Source organism: Capra hircus, chromosome 9 (assembly GCF_001704415.2).
Source record: "Capra hircus breed San Clemente chromosome 9, ASM170441v1, whole genome shotgun sequence".
NCBI lineage: Eukaryota > Metazoa > Chordata > Mammalia > Artiodactyla > Bovidae > Capra > Capra hircus.
The window spans coordinates 2599721-2619230 of NC_030816.1; the positions used below are offsets into that span (position 1 = coordinate 2599721).

The 19510-nt window shown below is 44.9% G+C and overlaps 1 protein-coding gene across 3 annotated transcripts in view; it reads left to right on the forward strand.

The window, feature by feature from the left end:
* MYO6 (myosin VI) overlaps window positions 7347-19510 on the forward strand; it is a 159579-nt gene continuing 147415 nt past the window's right edge. The window contains exon 1 of one of the 3 annotated variants that reach the window (XM_018052881.1): window positions 7347-7579. The gene's annotated coding sequence lies outside the window, so the exon portion shown is untranslated. The remainder of the gene's footprint in view (window positions 7580-19510) is intronic. The other 2 variants (XM_018052882.1, XM_018052884.1) reach the window with 2 other exon arrangements.

A 19510-nucleotide genomic window follows, 5' to 3' on the forward strand; every position in this document is an offset into this window, starting at 1 on the left:
TTTTATTTGTTGTTGCTGTTGTTTTTTGCTTTTTCAAACTGCTTTATTAACTTCACAATATATAATGAACATCTCTTCATGCAATAGGTAAAACTGCAGCTGACAGAAACTTAACAGATTGGGTCAAAAACAACAGTCAATGAGAAGCCGGTAACAGGAAGCCCACAAGAAACACCACCAAAAGATTTACAACTAAGGTCTGTCACGAACATGTAAGTTTAGGAAGCAGGTGTCCCTCTATTAGCATCAGGCATCACGGCACAAGGCGTAACTCATCATGATGGCCGTGGTGAGGCGGTCAGCGCTAACTGCCCGCAGATTCTGACTCAACTGCTTCTCCCAAAGCTTTTCCATAAAGCTGCCTCACCCCTTCCCAGTGCTTCCCATATTCTCCTCTCTCACCCTTGCCTGTGGCTCTGCAAGCCTCTGAGCCCTGTCCCATCTATCATGCAGAAAGGGCTGCCTGACATGGAAGCGCCTACGATTTCCCTAGGCACACGGCTTCCAAAAGGAGGGCCACAGGCTCTCTTTATTAGCGTCTTGCCCCCTTTCATCCTTGTTTTCAGTCTCCTGGTTGGCATTTTCCATGCCGAGATTTTTTACTGCTGTTCCTCTTTGGACGCCACTGCTTCTGGGCCTTGCTGTCTCCTGGTCCTCCCCATCCTTGCTGCAAGAGTGACGCTTCCCCTCCTAGTCACCCCCAGCCCCAGCACATCCTATTCTTGGGGGCCGCCCCCGGCACACATACCCTCAGGGCCATCAGGAGCAGGGACTGAGAAGACAGTGGATGACCAAGAGGTCTCTCAGCCTTAATTTTAAGACCACTATAACAATTCAGGAAAAACTAGATGCAAGTTTAAATGAGAAAGACACTGCATTAGAAATTTCCAGGATCTACAATCAACTAGAAAAGTGTGTTGATCTGGTTAAGGAATTTTCTTTTAAAGCATCTATTGATAAATAAGAGACCACACCATTGTGTGTGGCTCAGTATGTCAGCAAATTTGGGAAACCCAGCAGTGGCCGCAGGACTGGAAAAGGTCAGTTTTCATTCCAATCCCGAAGAAGGGCCATGCTGAAGAATGCACAGACTACCACCCAGTTGCACTCATCTCACACGCTAGCAAAGTGACGCCCAATAATCCTTCAAGCCAGGCTTCACCAGTGTGTGGACCAAGAACCTCCAGATGTATAAGCTGGGTTTGGAAAAGGCAGAGGAACCAGAGGTCAAATTGCCAACATTTGTTGGATCATGGAGAAAGCAAGGGAATTCCAGAAAAACATCTACTTCTGCTTTATTGACTACGCTAAAGCCTTTGACTGGGTGGATCATAACAAACTGTGGAAAATTCTTAGAGATGGGAATATCAGACTACCTTACCTGCCTTCTAAGAAACCTGTATGTGGGTCAAGAAGCAACAGTTAGAAGCAATGCGGAACAACTGATTGGTTCGAAAATTGGAAAGTAGTATGACAAGGCTGTATATTGTTACCCTGCTTATTTAACTTATATGCAGAGCACATCATGTGAAATGCCCGGCTGGATGAATCACAAGCTGGAATCAAGATTGCCAAGAGAAATATCAACAATCTCAGATATGCAGATGATACCACTCTAATGGCAGAAATGGTTTTTCTAGCAGTCATATTAGAGTTGGACCATAAAGAAGGCTGTGTACCAAGGAATTGATATTTTTGAATTGTAGTGCTGGAGAAGGCTCTTGAGAGTCCCTTGGACTGCAACGATATCAAATCTAAAGTCAATCCTAAGGAAAATCAATCCTGAATATTCATTGGAAGGACAGATGCTGAAGCTGAAGCTCCAATACTTTGGCCACCTGATACGAAGAGCTGATTTACAAAAGACTGATGTTGAGAAAGATTAAAGGCAAAAGGAGCAAGGGGTGGTAGAGGATGAGATGGTTAGATAACATCACTGGCTCAGTGGACATGAATTTGAGCAGACTCTGGGAGATGGCGGAGGACAGAGGAGCCTGGCATGCTACAGTCCATGGGTTCGCACAGTCAGACATGCCTTAGTGAGTGAATGACAACAGCGTTAATAAATGAGGTTTTAGCTTTAAATTTTGTCCTTTATTTAGGAATTATTTCTAACATATATTAGCCTACTTTCTTTCTAGAGAATATGTTTAGGAATGATGTTCAAAACATGATTTAATCTTTTTTAAAGATTGTGCTTTTATAGTGACTACATTAAGCATATGTTTTTCCTGATAAATTATGGGAGGTACAGGTGTTGATGGTATCTGAGGATGGGCTAAATAATACCTGCAGGAAAACAATCATAAGACTAGCTCGTTAAGGATCAGCTTGTTCCCTGTCTTTTAGTTGCCTATAAATTCTAGATGATCACCATGAATGCAAACTTGTTAATAACTAAAGCAAATCGAAACTTCTTTCAGAAGCTATATGTAAATATCTCATTTATTCTTTAAATAATACTTGAGTACCTACTCATTCCTCCTTTGTAGGATGGGGATAACAGCTGAGCTTTCTGTATCAGCCAGGTTTCTTTGTTGAAGACAACATGAACGAGCTCTGGCTGTACCTTCCCTGGCGGGCCAGTGGCTAAGACTCATGCTCCCAATAGAGAGGGCCCGGGTTCCATCTGTGGTCAAGGAACTAGACCCCGCATGCCACAGCTAAAGATCCCGCATGCAGCCAGATACGTATATGAATATTAAAAGGAGAATAAACCTTGGCTAACTTATCTGGAAAGAGACTGTACTGGAAGAAAAAGGGGATGGAGAAGTTGCTGTGGAAAACGGGCCCGCCGTGGCCACCAGCACTGTCACAGCCAGACCCGGGTCGCCACAGCGACGCACACCGCTGGGGGCTATCTCTGCATCTCTGCGGCACCTTGTGCAGATTCCAAGGTTAAGGTGAGTGCACCCAGTTGACGTAACCTGGGTCCCATGCCCTGACTACTCCCTAGTTACCAGAGAGTGGTGACAAGTACGTGAGCCAAACTCAGCTTTCCAACTGCAAAGTGGGCACTGTTCCCACCAAGACTCATAATTACCGATTCTCCACAGATAGAATGGGAGGTTAGAAATTAGGCAGGTAAAAGGCCAGTGCTCACTGTAGGACCTCACAAGACTGGGAAGACTCAGTGTGGGGGTCTGTGTAAAGTACTTGGCACAATGCTGGCACAATGCTGGCACAAGGAGGCAGCTGATCAGCTTCAGCACTGTTATCATTATTAACTCAATGAGGCGGGCAATGTGCTCATTTTAGGGATAAAAATGTGATAGGGCACATTTCTAACCAAAAGCCTCAATTATTTTGGAAAGCTTTATGGGCAGAAACAAATATAAAAGCATAATAATAACACCAATAAATAAGTGCTACAGTATAGGTATGACTTATACTATAAGTCATATACTGTGACTCATACTGTGACTCATACTGTGACTCATACTTATGCTCGAAAAGAAGGAAAAGGAAAAACAGTCAGAACAGAGAGGAAAACAGACTAAGTTCTGAATCCTGAGAGCCGCATCCTGAAAGGACTTGGCATGTCTGAATTCCTGTGACTGGGGCAGGTTCAGGATTGTGAAGGATTCTGTGTATCACCGAAATGAGTGATTTCACTGATTACCCTTGGTAAAGGGGGTGACCTAATCAGACCTGGGGGGTGGGGTGAGAGTGGATGAGACTGAGCAGAGGCAATGAGTTCAGATGAGAGAAGATGACAGGCTGTTCTCGGGGAAGATGAAAAATAAGACAACAGCTTAGAAATACTGGGTCGACCAGAATTCAGGGTTCATTCAGGGTTTTCTGTAAGAGATTATGGGACAACCTGAATGAACTTTTTGGCCAACCCAATAATTTAGTACATAGAATGAACTACATTCAGTGCCTCCAACACTAGGAGTGAGGAATGGAAGGATCCTGGGTGACTAAAAAACCACACAACTTCTTATGACGAGTGGATGGCCATGCTATCATTATAATGATAGGCCAGGGAGTAATTCAAAGCAGTTGGGAGAGGAAAGAGGAGTTTCTGCGTGGTTTTTGGCTTGCCTCACATTAAGAGTTGGCAACAAGGAATGCAGCTGAAGCTATTAAATTGGCTATCAATCAGGGAAGGAGGAAAGACTCAGTAGATACCTATAATATTGATTCGTATCAAAATGAAAGAACCAAATCACAAGATTTTGCATGTGATCTCAGAGGTAGTTCTTGGAGACCACATCTATGACAGGAAGAACTGAGATCTCTGGATCTCAGTTTAGGAATCTATGGGATAGCACAGAGACCTGGGGAAGTCTTACAAATATTCACTGAGTGAGAGCGAAGCTGAAATGTTTACAAACATAAGTATGGAATACATTTTTACGATGAGTTCTGGCAGCAGGTAAGATACAGTTATATCCACTATGCTTAGCAACATATGCTCAGTCTCCTAGAGTTGTCTATTCTCTTGCTGTTTGTTTATCCGTGGGTCCCATGTATTTAATAATAACAACAGTTGGCCCTGTTAAATGAGATGTAAAGGCCATCATGTCTGGCACTAGGGACACAAAGACAAATTAAGGACCCTACCCTGCTCTCAAGGAGCTTACAGTCCAGGTGGGCAGTACTTGTAAATAACTAAAGTACCGACGGGGAAATGAGTGTTGGAAGATGTGCATGCGATAGGTGCTGAGAGAGAGCACCATACTGCACCTCAGTTTTGAAACAAAGTTTTGAGGGCAAATTTCTTGGAGAGGACCAATAGGCTTTATTCTGAAGAATTAACTGTATTTAGTCTGGCAACACTTCAATGCAATCCATAGCATAGCTGTTTGTTCTGTACTGCAAGCACTTCAGAAGGGCTTGAATGTAAAGTACAAGAAATGGCAAAAGGCAGTGGGTGGAAATGAAACTAGACAAGTAAGCAGGGCTAAGACAGTAGTCTAAAAGGCCAGCAATTTCCAAGAAAGGTAACTCAAGTCTGTGAGGAAGCTGTTAGGACAGCTTTATGGATTTTTAGCGAGGTGATAAACTAGGAAACAATGAAGAGGCATCCAAATTCATTGGAAAAAAAAAAAAAAAGACAAAGGAGATCCCCACTGTGCTAGTCAAACAAAAACAGTTGAAGGATCATATGAGACATCTTAAGGAGTCTGGGCTTCCCTCATAGCTCCGTCGGTAAAGAATCTGCCTGCAATGCAGGAGACCTGGGTTTGATTCCTGGGTCAGGAAGATCCTCTGGAGAAGGACGTGGCAACCCACTCCAGTCTTCTTGCCTGGAGAATCCCATGGACAGGGGAGCCTGGCAGGCTACCACCATCCATGGGGTTGCAAGAGTCGGCTCGACTTAGCGAGTAAACCACCAAGGAGTTTGGACTTTATACCAAGGGTAGTGGAGTGCCTCCACAGGAGTTTAAGGAGAGGAGTACCTAATCAGGCTTTCATTTTATAAAATGCAAATCTGATGGTACTGTACAGACTGGATTAGGAGCAGACAAGATTGCAGCCTGGGAAATGCCGCGTGAATGGCCTGAAATAAGACAGCAGCTGCTAGGAGAAACTGGATACACCAGAGAGGCAGGGCTGCTGTTTAGGCACTAAGCTGAGTCAGACTCTGTGTGACCCTATGGTCTGTAGCCCACCAGACTCCTCTATCAAATGGGATTTTCCAGGCAACAATACTGGAGTGGGTTGCCATTTCCTTCCCCAGGGAATATTCCCCACCAGGGAGCCAATCCTCCTCTCCTGTACTGGGCGGATGGAGTCTTTACCTTTGAGGTACCAGGGAAGCCAGAGAAACAGGGAGCTAGGGGCAAAGAGACAGTAATGAATTGCAAGTGGAGGAGGAAGGGGAGGAAGAGGGAGAGAGAGAGAAAATCAAGTCACTACTCATAGTAAGTTGTGTGTATGGGCTTCTACTGGTCTGTCAAAGCCTTTTAATCTTAAATCCAAAATGAAGTCAAAGCAGTGAACTGAAACCATCCACTCCTTTTCGTTTTGAAATCTAATTAAGTTTTACCTCCTGGCAATCTGGAATTAAATTTCTGAGATTGCTGTCAATTATTTCCTTTCTTGGTTTCTCTTCCTCTTTCTTACTTTCCTATTTTGTTCTTAACATCTTATGTTTTAACTCTATGCTAAAATACCTCATCATAACTTAGCTTTCCCCCTAGAACTGTGGAACATCTAAATAACTGAAACTTGTCCCCATCACAATCTTGTAGATTTCCCAAAGCTTTCCCAAACTTGTCCTTGATCAGAATCTTGTAGGTTTCCTGAAGCTTTCCCCTTGCTACTTGGAATGTTTCCGGGTTAATGTTCACAGGGTAATTGTTGGGAGTACGACTAGCTTTTTTTCCGCGGAGACTTTCAGCATTATAGTCATCATATCATTTTCTTAAAAAAAAAACAAAAAACAAAAAACAACTTTTTGTCGTAAAGGCGAAACATATTTTCATCATATTAAACTTTCGAATATGACTCACAGGTATGTCACTTGTACAAACAGAAAAACAAACATTATATCTGGGTTCTATTAAGTGTATACAGCGGTGGCAGAAGGGCAGAAGAAATGCAAAATTTCCATCTCAGACCCCTGTTCCCAAAAGCAGAACAGCAAGTTTGTTGCACGGGGAGGTGACCACCCTCGTTGAGCAGCGCAGCCCTAGGCTGCGGGGGAGTCCGCCTCCCCCCGCCTCCGCCCAGCGGCCCGCGGCCCCCCACTTCCCTCCCACCCTCTCCACAACTCAGCGTCCTCGCCCAGTCCCCAAACTACTTTCTCCGTCCGGGAACTGATTCCTGCTGCTGACGGACTGCACCGTCCCTGCACCCACAGTCCGCAGGGGGCTCTGCAGGGGCCGGGAACCGCAGCCCCGCGAACCAGGCGGTTTTGCGGGGGCAGGAACTAGGGCTCCGGGCCAGGCCAGGGGAGGCTCCTCCGGGAGCAGCCGAGCGCCCACCAGGTCCGGGAGGCTCGGCGCCGCGGGCTGGAGCGGAGGGGCGGGGCGGCTCTGCGCCGAGCGCGCCCCCTCCCGGCGCGCCCCCGCTTCTGGCGCGCGCGCCCTCCGCCCGGCGCGCGCCCCCCTCTCCCGGTGCGCGCCCACCCCGCGCGTGCCCCCTCCTCCCGACGTGTGCCCCCTCCTCCCGGCGCGCGCGCCCCCTCTCCCGGCGCGCGCCCACCCCGCGCGCGCCCCCCCTCCCGAAGTGCGCCCCCTCCTCCCGGTGCGCGCGCCCCCTCTACCCGGTGCGCGCCCGCCCGCGCGCGCCCCCCTCTCCGGCGCGTGCCCCCCTCTCCCGGCGCGCGCGCCCGCTCCGCCCGCCGGGCCCGCGGCCTCCCCGCCCCCTCGGGCGCTCCGTAGCCGTGACGTGCGCGCGGCGGGGCCGGGGACTCGGCAGGGCGCCGGCCGGCGGGTGGAGACGGACCCGGGATCTGTCCGAGCAGGAAGCGAGCCGGAGACCGGTCGCCGCCGCCGCCGCCCCGTCCCGGTGCCGGCGCTCGCCGTCGCTGTCTCTTCGCCCTCGTCAGCCCCAGACCCCACCCTCCAGCCTCACCGGCGACAGGTAGCCCCGCCGCCGCGCACCTGCCCTCGCGTCCGCACCGGTGAGTGTCCGGGGCGCCCGCGCCTCGCCCTCTGCAGCCTCGCTGTCCGAGCCCGGCCTCGCTTCGAGGCCTCCGCCCGCCGCCCGGGGTCGACGAGCCGGCTCGGTTCTTCTCCCCAGGACGCCGGGGGTGAAGCAGGTGATGAGTGGGCCCGGGCGGCGGCGGTCCCGGGAACTCACGGCTGGGTCTCACTTCCACAGGACAATGAGAGTCTCCTTTCATGGGTTTGTCATCACTAAGATACCTTTGTGTATCATCTCTGGCTCCCAGGTTGAAACAGAGCACTCAGGTGTCCAGCTCAGACCTGGACGCTCCGTGGCAGTTTTCTCTTTCGTCCACGAGCTTAAAATTCAGTGCAGAAAGAGTGCTTTTTGTTTTGGGATGCGAGAATCAGCTGCTATTACTATTAGTCATACAGGAGCCCGGATTGGGACTATTTAAACTTGCATTTTTAGTCTTCGGTTAGTCTAGTGTTTTGGGTTTTTTAATTTATGTATCTGCTACTGAACAAGAGCTTTTCATATTTGTAAGTTTCCGAAACTCTTTAAACGATTAAAATTGCTCAAACTCTGGGATAAGGAAATACTTTGAGAGGGTTATTGTTATTAGAGCATCCGTATCACAAATATTTCCATACAGTTTTAGGAAAAGTGTTACATTTTATCCGGCGTGAAGTTTGTAGTGGAGGAATGCTTAAATCCTAATCTACAGATCTGAGGAGCTAGGAACACTGCCCCAATTTAATAGGCTGCTGTTCATGCTAAGTAAGTTTTCCTGGTTGTTGTGCTCTGACCGTGTAGATGCAGTATAGGTAAATATCGTCTGGGTTTGAGAGTTTTAAAGTGTTATTCTTAAGATTTAGCTGAACACTGTTCACACCATAAAATGTGAATCTTGAACTTGGTCATGGTACAAAGGTTGGCAGCAAAAGGACGCTTCTCTACAAATTAACTAAACTTCTTAGATTCCTTGGCTTGTGGTTTGCCATTGAAAATTGTTTACTGAAAAAACTACCTTGGTGTCTTTTAATATTAGTTTTAGTAACACCACAACTTGGTCTATAGCCAGAGCTTGAAACAAAGCAACCTTTTAAAATAACTCATTGACTTTTAAATATCCAGCTTAATTACTTGCATAGTGGTAAACAAAAGTTATTTTAGTCTTATGCACATTTGCCCAGTTGCACTTGTATGTTCTGTGTGACATGCTATTTATTGTTGGCTTTTAAGTTACATTTTAGTTTCCAAAAACTGACTTTAAGAGGGAGTAATGGAAGTGGTGAGCAACGTTAAGAAAAGATAATGATTAAAAACTCTCTATATAATATTTTAAACTATGTATAATATATATATTTTTTCATTAGTGCCTGGAAACATGGGCAAGAAAAATGTAATAAGGTATTGCAAAATTTAATGTAAATTCATGCAAAGTCTTAAAAATATCATAAGTCGTAACCCGTGGAGCTCATCTGAAATGGATTTTTTCCTCTGTTTATGTTTGTGTGATCAAGTTTTAAAATAACAGTGGCCAGGAAATCTGAGAGAAGCTGAGGCCCTTTTCTCATCCTGTTGTGACTTTGCCTGGAGACTGCGGTAGATTATGTAGTCCATTGTTTAGATAACCCAGCTGTCTCCGGATTCTCAAATACAACTTTCTTTTTTTTTTCGTTAATTAATTTTTATTGCAGTATAATTGCTTACAATGTTGTGCTACCTTCTACTGTACAGCAAAGTGAACCGGCCATATATAATACATATACCCCTCTTTTTTGGATTTTCCCTCCCATTTAGGACATCACAGTGCATTAAGGAGAGTTCGCTGTTCTGTACAGTATATTCCCATCAGTTTTCTGCTTTATACATGGTATCAATTGTGTAGATGTGTCAGCCCCAATCTCCCAATAAAACGCAGCTTTTCAAATAACATTTTAAAGAAATGATCATGAGGTTTGAATAAATATAAGCACCCCAGACTTTTTTCTAAGAAAACTTTACAGTCTGCCGATAATCGAAGTACCATGTCTGTTGTGTCAAATGTCAGTTTTACAAGGATATGTAACCTTTGTGAATTTTTTATTTCTATATATTAAAACATTTTAAGCAAAAGATTGAAAAAAAGTATGACAACTGTAATAAATTCCATACAGTTTATCTGTGATGTTTATGAGATATTTGGTATTAGTATAATTGGTGACTGGCCCTTTAGTAGGATAAAATTGTCATTTATTAGGCATCTGTCATGAGCAGAACAGTGAGGAACTTGATCTACAAAATAATTTTCAAGGTTGGTGGTCTTGTGTGTGTGTGCGTGCTCGGGTGCTCAGATATGTCCGACTCTGTGACCCTCTGGGCTATAGCCTGCCAGGCTCCTCTGTCCATGGAATATTTCAGGCAAGAATAGTGGAGCAGGTTGCCACTTTCTACTCCAGGGGATCTTCCTGACCCAGGGATCGAACCTGCGTCTCTTGAGTCTCCTGCATTGGCAGGCGGATTCTTTACACTAGCACCACCTGTCCTAAATTGTCCCTTGAGGAAATTTAGGCTCAGAGAGTAAATATTTGCTCAAGGTAATGAGGTCCTGTCAGTTCCTGAGAGATTCTGGATTCACGCTCAAGTCCTCTGACCGTGAAACCTCGGTCCTTTCCACCAGAGCGGGTTACCTTGATCTCAGGTGCATTTGGTAGACTCTTCTGGTAAACCTGCAGAACTGGTATTGTTCTAAAGAATGTAACTGCAGAGTGAAGGAGGTATAGAGGAGCGATGTTGAGAAAGACTGGACATGGGACTGTGGAACTAACTTTGAATTCTGTTTCTTCGTTCTTAGGTGGACAGCCTTAAACAGTGATATGATGTTGCCTTATCATTTGGGGGGTAAATTCCAGAATATTACATGTATTGTGCACTTTTAATTTTGGTGGGTTATAGGAACTAGAATCAGACTGCGATGTAGTACTGGTTTTCATTGTAGCTAAGATGAATAGCATAATATTCTTGGTTAGGATAGAACTTAAAATGAGGTAGACTGTTGCCCATAAGTACAGTAGTTGCCTTTTAAATAATACATAATTAACTGTGTAATACTAAGGGGGGAAATGGTTTTTAGATCATGGTTAAATGGCTACCTGTTCGATTAGAACAGGTTTTTAATGGCCTGTGTTTATTTCAGGAATGTCCCTTGAGCTATAATAGACATAAAGAACAAAAATGAGCACACACAGTCCACCTTCTGTAACAAATGAGTCATTTCGGCAGTAGAATGTGGCTGAGTAAATGCGCAGAAAAATGGTAGGAGGGCGGAGTTGGGTGACTTCTGTTACAGGTGTTTATTTGTTTTAAACTGCGGGGAATTTCGCATCTGGAAGATACTCATATTCAACTGTAAATACAAAACCATCATCCAAAGGCTAAGTGTAAATTATTAATGGATGATCTGTAACACATCTGCTTAGGGGTGTGTGTGTGTGTGTGTGTGTGTGTGTGTGTGGATAATCAAGAACTAACTAAAGCTTAATAAGCTTAATTTTGTTTTTGATAATAAGCTTAACTCTGTTTTTGAGGCATATATAATGTTAAGAGGAACCAGGACGGTCTGCATTTAAAATAGTTACACTTTTATTTGACACATTTCAGTTCAGTTCAGTTCAGTCGCTCAGTCGTGTGCGACTCTTTGCGACCCCATGAATCGCAGCACTCCAGGCCTCCCTGTCCATCACCAACTCCCGGAGTTCACTCAGACTCACGTCCATCGAGTCAGTGATGCCATCCAGCCATCTCATCCTCGGTCGTCCCCTTGTCCTCCTGCACACAATCCCTCCCAGCATCAGAGTCTTTTCCAATGAGTCAACTCTTCGCATGAGGTGGCCTTTAGCATCATTCCCTCCAAAGAAATCCCAGGGCTGATCTTCAGAATGGACTGGTTGGATCTCCTTGCAGTCCAAGGGACTCTCAAGAGTCTTCTCGAACACCGCAGTTCAAAAGCATCAATTCTTTGGCTCTCAGCCTTCTTCACAGTCCAACTGTCACATCCATACATGACCACAGGAAAAACCATAGCCTTGATACATTTAGTGGACTGTTAATAATCTTAAAGTGTAACTCTTAGGATATCTTTCTAATTATGGTGTTCAAAACAAAGATGAGTTTTTTGTTTTCTTGTTGAGTAGTGTAAGAATGACACAGTGGTTTGAGAAATGACCACAAGTCAGCAAGAGTTCTCCTTGTGAGTACTGAAGCGTGGGAAGTCAAACCGGAAGAACAGATCCAGCTAGAAACCTTGCTGGTGTCAGAGAGAGGGGGAAGGCCTTTTCTATGCACAAAGCAGGCCTCCAGTGAAACCAAAATGCCTAGGCCCATTCCTCAGGTGATATTCACATGCCTGCCAGGAGATGTGCACAAAGCCCCGTGCTCCCGCAGATCCACAGGCATCGCTCTGCACCTTGCCTCGCTTGTTCTTTTCTTTGAAGGTGATCTGCCGCTTAACCTTTAGACGGTTAGGTATTCGATATCGCGGATTTAAAATACTTCTGTTCTATATGGATGAGCTCCTTTTCCAACCAGTGTTTACTGAGGGGCCATTGTGTCTAAACACAGCTGTTAATGGGCACTGGTTCTTCCCTGTCCTGGCAGATTTAGGGTACAGAAAGCGTGGTGCAGATGCGAAAAGAAAGATAATCAGAAACATCCATTTAAAACCTGAAGACGTTTATGTCAGAAGTGAGCACCTTACACGTGTGGTGCTTTCCCGTTTTGGAATTCGCTTATGTACATTTGGTCCTAGAAAAACTTGATTAAGTAGATGTGGTAAATTTATTCCTAATCTGCAGATGAGAAAATGGAGACCAGAGGAAAAAAAAAAAAGTGTTACGTTGGCCAAAACGCTCATTCTGGTGTTTCCTGCCACCTTATGGGAAAGCCTGAACAGACTCAGTGGCCACGGCGGTGCTGTGCTCAAGGCCGCATGGGAGGCTGCTTGGGGGCACCCCTGAGAACTGGACCTTCTGCCCGCTTGCTCCCGTAGATCCGCCCTCCTTCAGGTCTCTTAGCTCTTAGGTGTCAGTTGGGGTCAACCTTTCAGTCAGTCCCGTCGCTCAATCGTGTCGGACTCTTTCGACCCCGTGGACTGCAGCACACCAGGCTTCCCTGTCCATCGCCAACTCCCGGATGAGTTTACTCACACTCACGTCCATCGAGTCTGTGATGACATCCAACCATCTCATCCTCTGTCGTCCCCTTCTCCCCCTGCCTTCAGTCTTTCCCAGCATCGGGGTCTTTTCCAATGAGTCAGTTCTTCCCATCAACCTCTCAGCAGTGACTTATTTCATTTTATGGATTTAAGTCAGACGGGTTAGAAAATTCTGAATCATCAGGGTCACTAAAGTGATAATTATTAAATATGTAGTTACAAATTGTTTTTCCTTTTTACTTTTTTTTTTAAATGGAAGGTGGAAGATGAGCATGATGCATTATTATGGAACTACTCTAACATTTTCAGTACACTAATGGAGTCAGTGTTGGTAGTTAACTTTTCTAGTTGTAGAGTTTTTAAGAGAAAACTGCAATTGGTTTTGAAAAAGGAGAAAAGTATTCTGGGGAAATTTTGGAAATAAATTTTATGACTTGGCACATTGGTATTGATCTGATGGTTATCTTGCTTTTGTAAAGGCTCACTAATGAGCTGTAAGGTGTGACTATGTTGGTATCTATATGCCTTCATTCATTCCACAAATATTTGAGTGTCTTGTCACATGGAGGCATGGTTCTAAAGTGTCAATAAGGTGGTAAATTAAAAGCAAGTCCTTGTACTGAGTGACATTTTATTGTTGTTTTGAATTAAGTTAATTATAGACTCTTCATTCTAGTATGTGATTAACAGGGCTGACCCTAAAGTTGGGAAATAGTTGCCACAGTGGTGCAATTTGAGGGCTACTGAAAGCCTCATTTGCTCTAAAATATTCTATTCCTGGCCTTCAGTCCCCTGAGTCACAGCCCTATTACCAGTCGACTCCTGATAAATACTAATATGTTCCACCTTTTATCACAGTTTCAGGAAACAAGGCTGAGAGACAAGTAAAGGGAGGAGAGAGGGTTGGCAAGGTGTGACTTTCATGGCAGCTGTTGTTTGTTGAGCGCTTGCCGTGTGTAGGTGCTGTGTCAGGCGAGCGCTGGGTATACCTTAGCCCAGTCAATCACTGTGTCACTCCAGTGCCCTTGGCACTGTGACTTGTGTCTTGGGAAGCAGAGACACAGGCGTGTTAGACTCGCTGCCAGCCAGTACTGGGTGGGGCTGGGACTGAACCCCTTGCTGTCCTCAGCGTGTGGTCGCAGACGCTCCTGTGGGGAGGGGGCAAGTCATGGCACACCACGCGGGGGAAGGGCTTGGTGAGTGAGGGGTGGGCGTGGAGGGTCAGGAGAGCTTGTGGGGTGAGTGGGGGGAGTTGTGGGGGGGCAGGGACAAGGTGGGTTATTGTTGTTGTTTTCCTTACTGCTGACCGCTGACCCACTTCATTCCAGCCCCCAGGCCCCAGAGTTGCATTTGTGAAAAGGGCTTGCTTGTCCAGCCCCACAGAGGGAAGGCAGGCAGAGGGGAGGGCATCCCGGTTTTGCTTCTTGTTACCAGGGTCACATGGCTTTGCTTCTCTGGGCTTCAGTTTGTCAGATGGAGGCTACAGTATTACCTACCTGATGTGGTTCTCGTGAGGACTGGATTAGACACTAATACAGGGAAAGCACATAGCTAGGGTACAGTATTATTGTTACTGTGTTGGGATTTTCCCCATGTTTAACGTGGAATGTTCATCCAAAAGGAGAAACAAGCTATGTATTGGAGATTCAGGTGAAATCTTGAAGGGTTGACCTGTTAAGTAGTACTTAAAACAGGTGCACACCACAGTTATCTGGGGAACTAGTAAAAACACGTCAGAGAGGTGTAGGTGGGGTGTGGGCAATGGCATTTTAATAAGCTTCTCAATTGATTTATTTGTGCACCAAAATTTGGAAACCACTGGCTGACACCTTTTCTTCATCCTCTGCTTTGGGAGGGTGTTTGCAATTACACCAAAACATTGCTTGGATTTACCAGGCAGCATGTGGTAGAAGGAAGTGAAATATCGGTTACCAGAATCTCTCCGTTGATTGTTTTCTTCATTTAAGCTTATTTGGAGCTCACAGCATTTATCGTGAGAGGACAATGCAGTGTTAAATTTCACACGTTAATTGTATAGAGTATTTCAGCTTATTAACCAGCTTCATTTGGAAGGGAGCTGGTCATGTTTAATTTTTAAATGACTATACAGATAGCAGTGGAGCTTCCCAGATGGAGCTGGTGGTAGAGAATCCACCTGCCACTGCAGGAGCCATGAAATACTCGGGTTCGATCCCTGGGTCGGGAAGATCCTCTGGAGAAGGAAATGGCAACCCGCTCCAGTCTTCTTGCCCGGGGAATCCCATGGACAGAGGAGCCTGGTGGGCTACAGTCCACGGGGCCACAAAGAGTCAGACACGACTGAGCGGGCGCACGCGTGCACACACACACACACACACAGCAGTATTATATAAATAATTCTCATTTAAATCTTAAGACCTTTTTAACCTTTTTAGCTGGATTTCTTTAGATAATGCACTGTTTCTGAATAACCAGTCTTGGGCTTGTTAGCCACAGCAGGTGAGGTCCCAGCAGGAAGAGATTCCATCCTGGATGGTGCCTGCGAAGAGACTGCAGGGGTTGGAAGCAAACATGGAGTGGGGAGTTACCCAGGGGATAGCAGTGGTGAGAAGCCCTCAGTTCTTCAGAGATCCTGGGAGTAGAGAGCTGGCCTCAAGGAAGAGGGCGGGTGGGAGCCCAGGCTTCAAGGCGGGGAGCAGGGAGGTTCCCGGGGCCCCCTGTCTTCTGGGTCTTGGCCCGTGGCTTCAGTTACCAGGCAGCTGGGGAGGCCAGCTAACATGGCTCTGAGTAGGGAGCCTTGGGCAGGGTGGAGCAGAAGAGGGAAGGGAGTGCAGAGGAGCAAGTGAATAACTCAGGCATCAGGTGGAAACTTTGGGATTTTGTTGCATTGCCTTGGTGCATTTTAAATAATTTCTAGCTTTGTGATGTGTCGGCAAAGTGCTTGAGACTACCTGTCTTTTACATGCTTTTAGAAAATGCTTTCTCATCAAACGATTAGGAAATTTAATGATCCATATAGCCTGATGAGAAACATTATCTAGGCAGGTTAACATAAAGCACTTTTATTCATGTGTTGTTATGCCTTAGTAAGTCTTTCTGAAATTTTCTTCATTAGGTAGTCTTAGTTTGATAGAATGAATGTTTTTCATTAAAATTTTTTTTTACTGATTAAGTTTAAAATATTATGGCAAGATCAGTCCTTTGCCTTCTGGAATTTATACTTTCTATTCACTTGGACTGATAGCAGGAACACCAGACCTACGGTTCATAGAAGTAGGACTATTATGAAATAATTGTTCTTCTTCCCCAAGTCCTTTTAAAGACACATTAAATTTCTGTATGAATCTGTCACAGCGTACTGTTACACAGCTGCCTTCTGCTAATGCCAGCTCTACCTAGTTAGTCTGAATTCTGGCTTTAGCCAGTTTAAACCTCTGCTCTTCACTTTGGATAGATTCCTGAAGATTACTAAAGAAAAAGATTTCTTGCCTTAAAGAGATGGCGTGAAGGTCGCTGTGAGCATTATGAGCATTATGAACATTACTTGAGACAAGGCAAGGCATTGTCTTGAGACAAGGCAATTAGAATAATTTATATTTCCCCTCTTATGGGTTCCAGGGAAAAGAGTCCAAGATTTTATTCAGATTAAGCAGCAGCTAGACTGGGTCTTACAGCTTCCCAAAAAAAGAGCAAAGTAATCAGTAACCAACACCTAGGTATGAAACTTTTAACGTACAAATAAAGAGTACGTCTATGTAAATGTTATAACTGGAGGTGGGGTTTGGGGGAACAAATAAGTTTCTCAGCTTGTCTTTAAAAGAGTATGGTGGAAAAAATAAACAGGTTTGGGGTCAACAAAAGCACACCTGTGCTTGGAAATCATATATTTAGATTTTTTTTTTTTCCCCTGTAAGTGAGCCTTTTTCTGAAAGGAGCGAGTTCAAACTTTTGTGAAATCTTCTGAAAGCATATTGTTTATTTTGATTTGATGCTGATAGAATTAGTATCCCGCAGGAAAGGATTGAGGCTGTTGGCTTTTCCTTGTTATGCTCTTTGAATTTCCTTGATTTGAGGATTGAGTTATTCCAGAGAGAACTTTTCTCCCTTTCCTTGTTATTTTTTTTCTAAAATTAGATGAAACAGCTGTGTTTTGGTTTGTGGGCATGATTTGCTGTCTGTTATCCTTTTGGTATTTTGGGGAAGAACAAAGTATGCATGTGTGTGTGTTTTGAGAGGGAATGAGTTGCTTTCTCTGTGTTTCTGGTCTGTCATTATTGAGTTGAAGATGAGAAGAGCAAGACGATTGATGTATCTGTTGTGCTTGAGGTTGCAAACAGAACTGTGGCTTGTGTTGGCTAATGAGATGATGGAGAAAACTGTTTGAAAGTGTAAAAATAGTTGTTTTGTGTCCACCTGCGAATGAGGAGGTCAGCGTTAGTTTGGAGATTCCCCGGGGTGCTAGTGGTGGGGAGTCCGCCTGCCAGCGCAGGGGACGGCGTGGTTCCTGGGTGGGGAAGATCCCCTGGAGGAGGAAATGGCAGCTTGCTCCAGCTTTGTTGCCTGGAAAATCCCATGGACAGAGAAGAAAGATTTTCTATCAGACGTGGTGGTGAGGGGGAGTGGAGGGAGAGAATTGAATGAATTTGAGCATATGACCAGATTCACCTCAGATGGTTTTTTGGCCAACCGAGTAAGTCAGAGAATAAAATTTGAGTCAGAATTTTGTGTTTTATAGAGATAGATTCTCCTGATGAGTTTGCTTTTGAAAGGGGGGTGGGTGTGCAGCATAAATTAGGAATTTATAAACCAGTTGTATGCTATGATGATCTTCACGAGTTATTAGCATAAATGGAGATAGCCTGATGGCTGCATGGAATGTTAGTGTATCAGAAAATGGGCTGTTTATTAACAGTGTGCCTCTGGAACTGGCCCAGAATCTCACGCACTTTGGTCCTCTTCTCTGCGATCGCGCTGTTTGGCAACAGCGTTGACCTAGACTATTTTCGGGACCTACAGACACCTGGGTACTTCAGCATGCTTGAGCAGTGAAGGACAGCAGTATCTCATGATGGTGATTGGAGGAGTGGGCCCAGGATGACTCTCCAACAGTACGGTTCTGACAGCTCCTGAGGGCCACTGACATGCCACCACTCTGCGAGCCTGTAGTCCTTTCCTCATTAATTCTAACGTGGGCCCTGTGAGGTGGCTCGTCTCACCTCCTTTTGTAGCTGAGAAAACCGAGGTCTAGCAACTTGCCTAGGTGACCCTGCAGTGGGCCAGGGCTGAAGGCGTCTTCAGGTGGTCTGGATCCGGAGCCTCTGTCCCGTTTGGAATGTTATTTCCTCTTCTGTGTGTTCTTTTGAAGACTTGAAGCTTTGAGGATTAAGCCGCTGTGTCCTTCTCTGTCTACACGAGGGTGGTAGCATCCTGACCCTCAGGCAGCAGTGGCGGGGGCGGATAGGTCCTCTGTGACGTGCTCAGGTGTCCCACCCACTGATTCCTGTTGTTCACAGGCCCAGCCTCTCCTCGGGCTGATGACAGGGGAGACCTTGTGGGCCTGTAGAGGCTAAACCATTCTAGATGACGTTTTAAATTCCTTAACCACTACCCCTTTCACTTACCTTATTAATTTGCTTTAAACAAACGTATTGCTGTCAAGTTTTGTATAAGTTAAATAACTAAATTGTAATTTTTTGTTATCCTTGGAAAGCTACTTGTTTAAAGGATCCCAATAAGTGACTTCTTTTGTAAAGGGAAGAATCTTTTTGTAAAACAAATGATTGTTTTCTAAATTATACTAATAAGTCTGGATCTTTTACTTATGACCTTTGTGTAAACATAGACCCGGCTAAACACACATTTCATATGAATATGCCTAAATTGAGTTTGACTTCATACTGTGCTTGATACTGTTAATAAAAAGGGATTGAAAAAATTGGTTTATTAAGTGGTGTTTGTTGTATTTGTACTAAAATGTACTTTAGTAGGCTTATCTAGACGAAGAATAGTGTTCTTTTAAGCAGTAGGTTGAGGTTAAATATATAGCACAACAGTAAATTATTTTTGTGTCATAAAAATTTATTAGGTAAATGTTAGTGTTCTGTTTAAATGCCAAAGTAAGTGTTTTACATGAGTCTGAAATACATTCTCTAAAAATAACAGATAAAGTTTAGAGGGAGAGTTTATGAAACAGTTGTTATGGTTGAAAAGCAGACAGACTGTTGGTTTGGAACACACAATTTCATGCAGTCCTGAGTGAAATATTTATTTCCTGCACCTAATACCTTGCTAATGAGGCTGTGAGCCCAGTTCCATTGTAATCTGTGTTCTCTCCCTGAACACTCAACAGAGACCGCTCTGTAACCTCCTAGTTAATAGACCCAGTGGCCTCATTTAGGTCCTTCTTCTCTTCCAACCTCTTCAGCTGCTGCTGCTGCTGCGTCTTCCTTGAGCTCTCCTTCTCAGCGCCTGTGCTCTTGCACTCTCCCAGATCTCCAACGTTTGCGGTCTGGTTTTTGCTGCTTTTCTCCGCCCGTGCCTTTACTGTTCATGCCTCATAAAATCCTGTGGTTGGCACTTTGCTCTACGCGCTCTGTTCTTATTTTTGATAATTATGTCAGCTCTCATTTCATGCCGCTTTCCCCTCGGATTGCTTTCTGTGTTATCTTGAGCAGCCTTTCCAAACTGATGCTGCACAGACATCTTCATGAACTATAGAAGTGATCCCTGAACGTATGTCTCCACAGACACCTTCCCATTTCACATGTTTCC